Source organism: Dromiciops gliroides, chromosome 1 (assembly GCF_019393635.1).
Source record: "Dromiciops gliroides isolate mDroGli1 chromosome 1, mDroGli1.pri, whole genome shotgun sequence".
Classification (NCBI taxonomy): Eukaryota; Metazoa; Chordata; class Mammalia; order Microbiotheria; family Microbiotheriidae; genus Dromiciops; species Dromiciops gliroides.
The window spans coordinates 437,455,210-437,469,324 of record NC_057861.1 but is presented as its reverse complement, the minus strand read 5'-3'; the positions used below and the strand labels follow the sequence as shown (position 1 = coordinate 437,469,324).

Below are 14,115 nucleotides of genomic sequence, written 5' to 3'. Positions count from 1 at the left end.
ATCTCTGCCAAGAAAACCCCAAATGGGGTCACGAAGAATTGGATGTGACTGAAAAATAACTGAATATTTGTGATAGAATAGGGAATATTTGACAAAAAAGGATTAAAGACAAAAAGCTTCCATCTCAAAGAAGAGCCACCTGAAGTAACTAGAGTAGAACAAGGCCAAAGCATGAGGCTCTAGGCTTATAGAGGGACTATGAGACTTAGATCTTTTGGGGGTCCTGAGAGGATGCAGGTGTCTTTGGATGGCTACAGTAACTGACCTGAGGGACAGGAGCTCTCTTCATGTATGAACAAGTAGAAAGAGATAAAGAACTAAGGGGAAACCCCCACCCCTGTCAATGAGAAACTTCTAGGCCCTTCTTATTGTTGTTGATCTGTATCCAGCTATTCATGACCCCATTTGGGGTTTTCTTGGCAAAGATACTGAAGGGATTTTCCATTTCCTTCTCCAGCTCATTTTGTAGATGAGGGAATGGAGGCAAACAGGGTTAAAGGATGTAACGATTGGAATGACGCCACCTGCTGGAGACTTACTGTAGAAGAGTTCTGCCCATGAAGCGAAGGTCTTTGAGGGCAAGACCAGGAGTCTTTTCTTTGGCATCAGGAAGTGACGCGGGCTAGTGGGAGGAGGAAGGAAGAGACTGGCGCTCGGTCTCACGCTCTTTCCTTTGGACTCTGGTGGAGACCGGAGCTAGAAATGTGCTCTCCCTTTAATAGATAGGAATCTAGGCCTTTCTCTCTCTTTACCAAAATTCTTATTCTCCTTAATAAATGCTTAAAAGTCTAACTCTTGCTAAAGCTTATAATTTATTGGCGACCACTCATTAGATATTTTAGACAGTTTAGCTAGAATTTTAGCCCTTAACAGGGACTTACCCAGGGTCACATAGCTAGGCAATGTGTGAGGCCAGATTTGAACTCATGAAGATGAGTATTCCTGACTCCAGGCCAGGCACTCCATCCACCGCACCACCTAACTGCCCCAATGTTGTTTTGCCAAATAGCAGTTATCTTGCATTCATTGTTTTCATTGAATTCAACTAAGCCTTATTATTTAGCATCGATATTTAGCACTTCGAATTTTCCATGTGCCATGAAAGTCCACCACACCAGCCTGTCACTTGCTCATTCGGGTTTCTTTCTAGGTATCTTATTTGGTCTAATCGAATAAAGGAAAGTGGATTGCACATAGCAAGTATGTCATTGTTTCCCTCACCAGGTTGACCCAGCAGCTTTTATGTAAATTAAGCTAATCAAGAACAAGGTATTTATTTTAACTTTGTTTTTTATCTTATTATGGCCTGGTTTAGTGCCTGGCATTTTGTTGTTGTTGTTTGTCCTTTGTTATCAAAGAGGGCGATGACATTGGGGTGATGTCAGGACTTGCACTAAATTGGATTTAAGTGAGGGAGGGCTGTGCAAGGTCACCAACCTCACTCTCTCCTCCAGAGTCATCTGGGTCCAATGGCAAGATATACATCAGGACAACTGGGGATGGTTCTGCTGTTTAAGGCAATTGGGGTTAAGCAACTTGCCCAGGGTCACATAACTAGTAAATGTCTGAGGTGAGATTTGAACTCAGGTCCTCTTGACTTCAGGGCCAGTACTCTGTCTGCCCCCTGGCATATATTAGGCACCTAATAAATGCTTGGTAATTGACTCAATAATTCCCTGTTGGTTTAAAAACCAAGAAGAATTCTGGGTTTTTGCTACAAGGTTCCCAAGCTTACAACTTTTCAAAAAAAGGTGTACAAATGGGGGCAGCTAGGTGGCACAGTGGATAGAGCACTGGCCCTGGATTCAGGAGGACCAGAGTTCAAATCCGGCCTCAGACACTTAACACTTACTAGCTGTGTAACCCTGGACAAGTCACTTAACCCCAACTGCCCCACAAAAAAAAAAAAAAAAGGTATACAAATGGCCACCTCCACCTTCCAAATACTGTCCTTTCCCCCACTCCCAAAAGCTTTGTACTTCATCCTCTTTCCAGGACGGTGTGACTGACATCAGGGAATTAACACTGAACTAGGCAACCAAAGATGTGGGTTATACTTCTGGCTCAAGCACTTCCTGGTTGTGTGACCCAGGGCACATCACTACTCTGAACCTCAGTTTCTTCAGCCATAAAATGGGAATGATGAAGTTGTGATTCTAAGGTAAATTTGTTACTTGTTCTACCCAAATCAAGTAGGTGCTTCCTGAGGATGCACTTTCATGTACAGGGACAGGTGGTATCACAGTAATCCCTGACATTAAAGTCTATTCCCTGGGGCAGCTAGGTGGCGCAGTGAATAAAGCACCAGCCCTGGATTCAGGAGGACCTGAGTTCAAATCCGGCCTCAGACCCTTGACACTTACTAGCTGTGTGACCCTGGGCAAGTCACTTAACCCTCATTGCCCCACAAAAAAAATAAGTAAATAAAGTCTATTCATTGGAAACAAATCCACCACACCAAAAAATACCCCTCCAACATCTTCACTGATATTTTCAGTTTTCAATTGCTTGTATTGGCACCATGCCTACACAGCCTACTCTGATACTATAATACTTACCCCCTCAAAGTTGTGAGGGTCAAAGTTAATAACCTGGCCCCCTACTTTTCCAGTCTTCTTGCAGTTTACACCCTTCCCTCCCCCTACCAGGTACTTTGCAATTCAGTGACACTGGTCACCTTGTTGTTCTTTGAACAAGGCATTCTATTCCCCATTTGACTGTGAGCTCATTGAGAGCAGGGACTGCTGTTTGCATTTCTGTGCCCAGCATACATATAGTAGGTATTTAATCAATGTTTATTGACTGATTATTATTGACTGAGAAAATGATTTATAATGTGCAGATATCACCTTATAAATGTGAAAGCACTATCCTATATAAATGACATATATCATTATAATTATTATGACTACTCCCCTGAAAGGCAGTATGGTGTAAGAGATAGTGGAATGGGGCAGCTAGGTGGCACAGTGGATAGAGCACCGGCCCTAGAGCCAGGAGGACCTGAGTTCAAACCTGCCCTCAGACACTTGACACTTACTAGCTGTGTGACTTTGGGCAAGTCACTTAACCCCAATTGCCTCATCAAAAAAAAAAAAAAAAAAAGACTGCATTACAGATGATGATTAACTGTGAAAGACCTAGCTATTCTGGATACAATGAATGATCCAAGACAATTCAAAAAGACCCATGATGAAAAATGCCATCTGCCTTCAGAGAGAGAACTGATGAATTCCAAGTGCCAATTGATGCATGCTTTTTAAAATTTTTTTTTTTTTTTGGTTTTTAGGTGAGGCAATTGGGGTTAAGTGATTTGCCCAAGGTCACACAGCTAGTAAGTGTTAAGTGTCTGAGGTCGGATTTGAACTCAGGTCCTCCTGACTGCAGGGCCAGTGCTCTATCCACTACATAAGGATGCTATTTTTCACTTTATTTTTCTTACCTTTTTTGCGGGGGGGGTGAGCAATGTGACTAATATGGAAATATGGTTTGTATGACTTCACATATATAATTGATATAACATTTGCCTTCTCAATGGGGAGGGGTAGAGGAGGGAGAGAATTTGGAACTCAGAATTTTAAAATATGCGTGTCAAAAGAAATAAATAAATGGATGAATGGATGAGCAAGCAAATAAATAAATAAGTGGATGAATTAATAAAGAAATAGATAATGGGGAGGGGGAACTGTTACAGAAAAATTGTCAATCTGCAGCTATGGAAAGAAAGGTTTCCTATCTAGGTAGGTAGAAGGGTTTTCTATACCAATTAAATCATAGGTCCAGACCCCCACCCCTCTAAATATCTATATCTATCTATGAAATTTACTAGACTTGCTTATAAAATGCATAGTATGAAGGGCATGGTGGCATGCATGTGTAATCCCAACTATAAGGGAGGCTGAGGCTGGTGGATTGCTTGAGTTCAGAGGTTCTGAGCTGCAGTATGGCTAAAGCCTATCTCATGTCTGTTAGCCCCCACACACCCTTGGGAATGAGGAGCCACTAGGCTATCTAAGGAGGGGTGAACTGGCCCGGGATGGAAATGGAGCAGGTTAAAGGTCCCATGGCGGGGCAGCTAGGTGGCGCAGTGGATAGAGCACCAGCCCTGAAGTCAGGAGTACCTGAGTTCAAATCCGGCCTCAGACACTTGGCACACTTACTAGCTGTGTGACCCTAGGCAAGTCACTTAACCCCAATTGCCTCATCAAAAAAAAAAAAAGGTCCCATGGCAATCAAGAATGGAACTGGGCTGGCAGCATTTCCAGGCTTGGTAAGATAGGAGAGAGACAGAAACAGAGACAAAGAAAGAGAAACAGAAAAAACAGAGACAGAGAGAGGCACAGAGAGACAAAGAGACAGAGACAGAAAGACAAAGAGAGAGAGACAGAGACACAGGGACAAAGAGACAGAGAAAAAGGAAGAGGGAGAGAGGGAGGAAGGAAAGAAGGAAGGGAGAAAGGAAGAAAAAAGGAAGGATGGGGAAAAGGAAGGAAGCAGATAAGTGAATAAATAAGTAATAAATGGATAAATAAGTTGATAGATAAATAAATCCACAATAGACAGAAGGCCATAAAATGTATATTTGCTATCAGGAGAAACTGGGCCAAGAAAGTTTTTTAATCCCACCAATAGAGCAATGAAAGCTCTAAAGATGACTAAAATGAGCTCCACACTGTTCTAATAGAAGCAGTTTCAGATTTCCCAGGGAAGCTAACTTCTCAAAAGCCATTAGAAGGGGTTGCTGTACATTTAACTCCCCCTGCCCCAATCTTTGGGACAAAATTTAAATGTCAGCAGCATCAGCTCAGATCATTTCATACACCCTGCTAAAGGAAAAAAAGAAACAAAATCTTACTCACTTTAAACTTCTAATGGTTTAAAGAAACAAAAAGAAAATTTCATCCCTGTGGAATTGCAAATTTTGTTTTATGGATCTAAGTAATACAACTGTGTCTTTGACACATTATAAGACAGTTTTGCATTTTCACAATGATCAGATGAAATTTTGAAGAATTTCTATAATAACTATTTACCTACTCCTTTTTCCTTCCTAAGAAAATAGCCCAAGCCTAATTTGGATTCCATTTCAAAGTATGTTTCTCTGGAAAGATATCTATATTTAAGGTTGCTTTACATTATAAATGAGCTAGAATTATATGCATAGCAACCGCTAATGAAATACCAAAGAAACAGGAGCAAAAAGAACCCTTGAAAATCAATTTGATAGAATGATAGAAAATTGGAAAGAAAAGAAACTTTAGATGCCGAGCCATTACTAGGCTGAGATCAAAGGATTTAGGATTCTGGGTGCAGAAAGGTATAGGGTATAAGAGCACTTAAACGCCTTCAATAAGGAGAAATGACAGCCCAATACCTACTTTTTTTCCCCCCAATACCTACTTAGTCTGAAAAGGTTGTTGAAATGGGAAGCTAGCTAAATGACTGCTTACACCCAAGGCAACCTCCTCCCCAGTCCCTTCCCCACCCTGCTTTTTTCCCCAGTAGAGCACTCTTTGGTTCCCTTAAGGTCTCTGTCTCTCCATCATGGGGTTATGTCCCAGTATTCCTCCATTCTGCCTGGTGTCAGTTAACAGTCAATACACATTTGTTAAGCGTTTACTCTGTGCCAAGAACTGTGTTAAGCACTGGGGATACAGAAAAATTGAAAGAATAGAAAAAACAGGGGCAGCTAGGTGGCACAGTGGATAGAGCACCGGCCCTGAAGTCAGGAGGACCTGAGTTCAAATCCGACCTCAGACACTTAACACTTACTAGCTGTGTGACCCTGGGCAAATCACTTAACCCCAATTGCCTCGCCAAAAAAAAAAAAAAAAAGAATAGAAAAAACTGCTCTTGCTCTTAAGAAACCTACGTTTTAATGAGGTAGGCAACATACAGCAACATACCTAAGTTCAAATTTGGCCTCAGACACTTGACACTTACTAGCTGTGTGACCCTGGGCAAGTCACTTAACCCTCATTGCCCTGCAAAATAAATAGATAGATAGATAGATACATACATACATACATAGATGAATAAATAAATAAGCAAATAAATAGATAAGCAGATAAATAATGAATAATGAATGAATGAATGAAAAAATAAATAGATAAATGATTGAATGAATAAAAAATATATACAATTTAAAGGGGGACAGGGAAGGGACCACCCCAGAAAGGATTTGAGCTGAGTCTTGAAGGAGACCAGGGAAACTGGGAGGCAGTGGTTAGGGGAGCGGCATGGAGTTGGGAGATGCCTCGTGAAGTAGTTTTATGGAGTATCCTGTGTGAGCATAGCAAGTAGACCAATGGGATGGGATGCAGAGTTCATGAAAGGAAAGAAGATGGAAAAATACTAAGAAGCTAGGTTGTGAAAGGCTTTAAATGTTAAATAGAAGAGTTTCTATTTAATCCTGGGTGTGATAGGGAGTTTATTGAGTAGGAGAGTTACATAGCCAGATCACCAACTAAATTTGTCTTTTTAAAGACAGGTTTTGAATCAACTTTTAAGATGATCTGAGGATACCTTTCATGCTTGCCCCAGGCAGGTTTTGTGTCGCTAGTCAGAATTACTAGTTACTTACTGATCTACTTTGAGAACCTTTTGTCGAACCCCATTGTTTTAGAACCACCCTGTCTAAGGATCATAGAAATTAAGTGATTTAATGACCTCAGCCACCATCTATCCAAACCCATACCTGAAAGAGAAATCTCTTGATTTCTATCAACATCCTTGATATTATCCAGCTTCTGCTAATTCAAGATCATACAGTCAATTAGCTATTGCTGGGAAGGGCACGAAGGCACCCCTGACTTGAAGTTTGTTGCTCTTTCTATCAGATCTGGTTGCCTCAGAAGGCACCTCTTGACCCTTTATATAACATAACTCAGCGTCATTTCATACTAGTAGAGATGTGCCCAGACAAACCACCAGATAGATCCAATCCCTTCTATTCTAACAAAAAGTTTAATGGGAAGTGAAATCAGAAATGGACAAAATTTTACCTAAACTGGGATACCAATTAGACCAGGCAAGTAAATCAACATATGTGTTTCAATAGTTCAAAGTGTAGGAAAAACAAAGCTGGACATATTCTTCTGATCTTCCACACAAAAGTGGTAGCAAGGGGGCTGATTTTCAATCTTGAACTGAATTTCTCCTTTGTTAAGATGCCCAGGAGAGTGTTATTTTGCTCTATGAAAAGGGGCTAGGAGTTGGGGGAGGGGGGAGGGAGAGGGGAGGGAGAGGGGAGGTGGTAACAGTGGGAGGGGCAGGAGGAGAAATGCTCAGGTTATTGACAAATCATCTCGTCTGAGTCATGGAAGAGAGCTGGTGGGCTCTAGAGAAGACTGCATCCAGCTCTCTGTAGCTGGGGGAAAGGTCGCCATAGACACAGGACTGGGGAGGATGGGGAAGTGGGGGAAGGGGACAATAGAGCTCTAAAAATAGACCTGAGCAGCTTCTTTTCACATTCATCTAACTTGAAAGATTTCATCTCCAAGCTACTGTTTCTCCACATTGATCTCCGCTGGGCACCACGGGTACAATTTATTCTGGAGTGGAAAGATTTGGCTTTTCTGCAATGCTGAGAGCTAACCATCAATATTTGAAAGCCCATCTGTAATGATTTCACAAGAGTTCCGAGTACAGAAAATCTATGCTCAATGTGTATTTAGCCACAAAGCTACAAGAAATAATTTAGGCTCAGACAGAAGTGGTATCATATTGATCAAGAATTAAGCATCCGGGGCGGCTAGGTGGCGCAGTGGATAAAGCACTGGCCTTGGATTCAGGAGTACCTGAGTTCAAATCCAGCCTCAGACACTTGACACTTACTAGCTGTGTGACCCTGGGCAAGTCACTTAACCCCCATTGCCCTGAAAAAAAAAAAAAAGAATTAAGCATCCAAGGGATAGGGAAACTATTAAAGGGGCAGATCTTTGCATATTGGTTCATAATTCCTAATTTCTTTGCCATTAAGCATCAGACGTGAGATTTGAACCCAAGGCTACCTGATTCCAAGTATAACATTCATCACTTCACCACTTGGCCTCTCTACTTTACACCCAGGAGGGACATAATAAATATTTGTTAAAATATTGTAAAGACAAACAACTTTGAAAGACTTAAGAAAGTCTGATCAACACAATGACCAACCACAATTCTAAAGGACTCATGGGGAAACAGACTAGCCACCTCCAGATAAAGAGATGATGGCCTCAGAGTACAAATTAAGACATATTTTTGGACATGGCCAGTAGTTGTCCAGTGGATAGAGCACTGACCCTGAAGTTGAGAGGACCTAAGTTCAAATCTCACCTATTACACATACTAGTGACCCTGGGCAAGTCACTTAACCACCATTGCTTTAAAACATCCAGGGCCATCTCAGTCATCTTGATGTATATCTCACCACTGAACCCAGATGGCTCTGGAGGAGAGAATGAGGTTGGTGACTTTGCACAGCTCTCCCTCATTTCAAGCCAATCCACTACAAATCATAACATTACCCTGATGTCACGGTCCTCTTCGAGAACAAAGGACAAACAACAACAACTTTATGTTTATAACAGGAGTTTTGTTTTTCTTGTCTTCTCAGTGAGGTACAGTGGAGGTGGGAATAAGAAAAAGCAGATCACAAAAATAAAATTAATTTTTAAAATTTGTTAAATTTAATTATCGTATATTGTAAGAAAAGAAAGGACTAGGCAAGTATTAACTTGACATAATAATATTGTAGAACTTCTGAATAATTGTGTACTCCAGCTGAATGTATTTTTGTAGCCCTGTGTGCTTAGATCCAGTTGTCAATTTGTAACATAACCATACAGGGCAAAGATGAATTAAAACCAGACTTTTGGGGTATTTGGAATTCCAGGTGAAAACTCTCCATCTTGGCACTGTGAAGAACCATGTCCACACCTCGGTTGAATGTGCTCATTTGGCAAGGTATGGTGTCTCTAGACTATAGGTTAGAAGCCATTCCAACAAACTATATAAAATGATGGCCACAGTTTCCCATTAGGTTATTGGAGTATTTTTTTTTAATTTAAGTAACCAACAGATATTTTCATGTGACTCTCTTGCCCATTTAAATGGAAATACTAAACATGTGACCTTTTTCAAGAGAACAAAAGAACACTAGAGAGTATTAATCTGGGGCCACAAATGGGAACAAACAGGCAGATTATAAATTGTGTTCATCTTGCTTTGGGGTCATCCAGGTCTCTCCCTCTATCTACATGTTCTGTAGACTGCTCTCTGAATCATCAAGCTCTTGCTTTTACATTCCATTCCATCAGAAAACATGTAGTCATATTTTTACTTTTCAACATTTGCATCTTCACATTCTCATATTTCAACAACCAAAAGTTGAGGGGGTTTTCTGTTGTTGTTTCCAATCCAGTATACAGAATCAAACAAAACTGAAACCAAAAGGCCCAAGTAATGGAGATCGTGGGTCAGAATTCACTCCTGGAGGTCATGATTGCTGATAAATTCACAGTGCCTTTATTATCACTCTATGGTCCCTTTTCAACTTCAGATAAACTGAGGCAGTTAAAGGCGGAGGGGCGGTATCTTTATACCATGACTGATAGTTATTAAGCTGATTACCACACCACCAAGCTCATAGTTTTAAAGACAGAAAAGGATATATTGGAGTATAGTAATGAGTGGCCACAAAATAAACTTTCAATTCCAGTATTCCGCAAGTTACTCTGTTTTGTAGAGCTACCAAGGAAAGTCTACAGAGCAAAGGAAAAAAAAAAAAGAAAGAAAAAAGCACAGGTCTTTTCACATAGACGTCTCCCAACAACCCACTGCGACTGTATTTTACCATTTATTAAGGTGATGGCCAGATTTCTGATGCAGGTCTCATTCCTGCAGTGAAGTCTCAAGATTAGATCCTTATTCTTGTAGATAAAAAAACTTGCTGTTTGAGTCTCATCACTACCCACAAAGCAACTTCAGTCAGCAAATTTCACCAAAAACTAATATAGAAAAGAAAGACACAATAGCCCTTGCCCAGTGAGTGCTTCTTTCCCTGTATTGTGTTGTTAAGTTTCTGCAAAGACATATGGTCTTTTCATGTGACCTAACTGCCCTATTTTTGCCGATGTGGTCTCGGATCCCTTCTCAGCCTGTCATGATGGACTCTCAGTAATAGTATTCTTACTCATTAATTTCAGGTTTGACCCCTCATGAATGGTTGGTCCAAATGTCTGCTAGCAGGTTATGCTTGACTAGTGGATTACATTCCGCTTGGTGCCTGGAAAACAACTAGCTATTACAATGGGCTGAGTGAAAGTATTAACATGAGCTTGAAGTGTAGTCTTGGATCAAGTTATTGTTATGTAATATCAGTCCTTTTCTTCCAAACCAGTCCCAGGAAGATGTTCTTGACTGAAAGCTGAGTACTCCAGGTTTAGTGTGTCCACACATATATATGGGCCACAGGTTCATAGTCAGTTTACACCTATGTCCCAAACACCCAGTCCTCCTAACACCATGCAGTCCTCTTCTCCTTCTCTTAGTTTAATGACCCAGAATGGAGCCTAATTATGACCGTGCCTAATTTCGAGGATATCTTCTGGGAGTGTAGGGAGAAAGGGAAAAGAGATAAGGGGGAAGGTATTGCCATTTCTATTGCGGTGATATCCCACAAAACCCTGTGGCAAATGGCAGTGCTTGGCAGATGCACCCAACAACCAAGCTGACTGAAGCCACAATAGAGAAAGATAACAAAGCTTCCAGCAGGAGAGGTAACAGAGCCTAGTGACTAGTGGTTTATTTATCTATGCCCAAATCCGGATCGACCACAGTGCACCTCCTTATCCCCAATGCAATACTCTCTTCATTGTTGCCAGAACTTGGACTCTAAACATCAGTATTCTTTTTTTTTTTTAAAGAAAAGAAAAATCTAACTTTAATTCTGGGTCAACCATCCTTCATACTCTCTGAGTCAAGGATATGGCTGGCCAGTGAGACATCTTAGTCTAGAGATGCCTAGCATCAAAGATGCCTAGCAGAAAATCTGTGTTAGTTACATTGAAAAAGAAGCAACAATGATTCAGTGGGTAACTTACCAGCTCCTGAGGTCTGAAAAGCAGTAGCACCAAGCTCTTTCTTTACCTGCTTTCTGCTCTCATGCACTCTCTCTCCCTCTCCCTCTCTCTCTTGTGTACAGATTGCAGTGAACTTAAACAAGGAGCTGGGACAGTGTTTCAAATGACTTAAGAAAGAGAACAGGAACAATTACTTCGTTCTCTTTTTCTCAGATGAGTACCTTCGGGAAGAAGGAAGGAAGGGAGGGGAGAGGGAGGAAGTCAACAACCCTTTGCTTTCCTGAAAAAAAATAAGGAAACAGAAGATAGACATCTCGTTTTCTCTTAAACAAAATGTTGGGGGGGGGTGGCAGCTTGGGGAAAAAAGAAAAGAAAATCCAAAAAAGGAATACCTCCAGCGGGCTGGGAGCACCAGGCTCCTGCCTGGAGGGCAGGATTGTCCAGTGTGGTGTCCTGTCCAAACAAATGTTGCTGCAGAAGGCCCCAGGCTCCTGAGCTCACCCCACTGGCAGCTAGCTGGTTTGTAGAACCAAGCCAGCCAGAGGGGAACAAATCACTTCATCCTGACTCTAAGCAAGGGAAAGTTTCGTCTGTCCGGCTCTGGAGAGACGGCGGCCATTGAGATATGGAAGCAGCCAGTCAGGGAAGTTCAGGAACTTTAGATTTGATTGAGCTTTAAAAAAAAAAAAAATGGAAAGACCAGCTTAGCACTTTGGTGGAGTTTTATAGCTGGGCTCAGATGCTTAGAGTTCTCTCGTTAGGAGATGTGGGACTGATGCTGTGGTGGTCATTTGGATTTAGCCATTATTGCAGTCTTGCTTTTGACTTGGCAATACATTGTCAAAGTAGTTTTCCCACACCCCTAAATGCCCCCAGATCCAATAATTGGATACCACCAAATCTGACTGGTTGTTTCATATATACACTCTTCCTCACATTCTTAAGGCTTCTTAACTTTAGCTAACTCGTAGGAAATTAGGAGACATTGTTCAGGGCACTCAGTGAGATACAAAATTTAGATAGGATACTAACCTTGTCCTCACAGAGCTTCCTAGTAGGAAGATTTCTAAACTGAATAAAATGAAACGAACTTCCTAAGAATTGATAAGGATATAAATTTTTTAAAGCCCAGCAGTTTCACTTGACAACTTACAAATCAGTAAAGATAGCAACAAAAAAAAGGGAGGGGGGTGGTGAACAGTCAATGTTGGAGGGGTTATGGAAAGAATGGCGGACTAGCATGTTGTTGTAAAGCCGTGGATTGGCCCAACAATTCTGGAAACCATTTTGGAATTATGCTAAGAAAGTGATAAAAATGTCCATCCTTTGGACCCAGAAGTTCCTCCCAAGGAGATCCCACTGCTAGACAGGTACCAGAAAGAAAAATCTCACGTACACCAAAATACGTATGTTTTATCCTCAAGAAAAAGATCTGGAAGCAAACTGGAAGCCCGTTGATTGGCTAATGACTCAAAATTGTGGTATATAAATGTAATAAATATTATTGTGCCATAAAAATGAATATGAAGAATACAGAGGGGCATGAGAAGACATATTATCTTATGAAATGATGTAAAATAAAGGCAGCAGAACCTAGGGAAAGAGTATGCACAATGACCACAATAATGGAAATGAAAAGAACAACGGCAAAACTGACCCCTGTGTAATAATGCTAAAGACATCAAAGAGGAGATGAGAAAATGCTCCTTTCTCCTTTATTTGCAGAGATGGGGGCACTGTGGATATGTATGGAACAATGCATATACCAGCAGACTCGGTTGATATGTTACTCAATTTTGCTAATCTTTCTTTAAAATCTCTATTTTTGTCGGGGCAGCTAGATGGCACAGTGGATAGAGCACCGGCCCTGGAGTCAGGAGTACCTGAGTTCAAATCCAGCCTCAGACACTTAACACTTACTAGCTGTGTGACCCTAGGCAAGTCACTTAACCCCAATTGCCTCACTAAAAAAAAACAAAAACAAAATCTCTATTTTTGTCTTCATTATAAAGGATGATGGCTTTGACTAGTGGATGGGAAGGGATCTGTTTGGAAATGAAGATAATAGGAAATCAAAAGATATCTTAAAAAGAATGAATGAGAGAGTGGTTGAGGATGGAAGGGAAGGAGAAAACCAGGAAAATCCATGCATGCTGCTTTATCTATCTTGTAACATTTAGGCAGGGGTAATAGAAAGCCAAGTGTGGAAGCTGAGGCCTGTTCAAAGTCAGCTTCATACCAAGGAGCTTGGCTGAAGACTTCCTCATTTGCTTTGTCTGTGTTCTGTTCTATCCCACCTCAGAATCTTTCTGCCTCTTCAATCAATTGCCTCAAGGTAAATGTATCAGGTCATTTTCACCACTGAGAGGAACAAGCAGTTACACAGACCTTTGTGGTAGCTTGGAGGAAAACCAGCCTTGGGGCTACTTCCTTTATTTAGCAAAATGGGGAAAAAATTGGGTAGGGAAGTTACACCTGAAAGCAAGAATCTGAAGGGGGGGGGGCATTTTAGGAGGCAGTAAATAGAGCACAGAGTATGGAGCTGAAAAGACTTCGGTTTGAATCCTTCCTCTGCCAGTACTGTGAGCCTGGGAAAGTCACTTAAATTCTATAAGCCTTAGTTTCCTCATTTGTAAAATGGAAGTACTGAGAGCATCTACTTGACAAGGATGTTCTGAGGATTAAAAGAGATTATGGGGGGCAGCTAGGTGGCCGTAGTAGATAAAGCACAGACCCTGGATTCAGGAGGACTTGAGTTCAAATCCGGCCTCAGACACTTGACACTTACTGGCTGTGTGACCCTGGGCAAGTCACTTAACCCCTGCAAAAGAGAGAGAGAGAAATGATGTATATAATTGCACATGTATAACCTATACCTGATTGCTTACCACCTCAGGGAGGAGGGAAGGGGGGGGAGGTGAGAGGAGGGGAGGGGAGGGAGGGAATGAGAGAGGGATAGAATTTGGAACTCAAAACGTTAAATAAAGCAATTTATAAACCTTAAAAATCTAGATAAATGTGAGTCAGTATTATCATTGTTGTTGTTGTT

General features: G+C 41.3%; 1 protein-coding gene across 1 annotated transcript in view; it reads right to left on the bottom strand.

Moving 5' to 3' along the window:
• ZNF366 (zinc finger protein 366) overlaps window positions 1-11,233 on the bottom strand; it is a 117,206-nt gene extending 105,973 nt beyond the window's left edge. Inside the window, exon 1 of the mRNA XM_043980692.1 lies at window positions 11,088-11,233. The gene's annotated coding sequence lies outside the window, so the exon portion shown is untranslated. The remainder of the gene's footprint in view (window positions 1-11,087) is intronic.
• Between the last annotated feature and the right edge of the window lie 2,882 nt (window positions 11,234-14,115).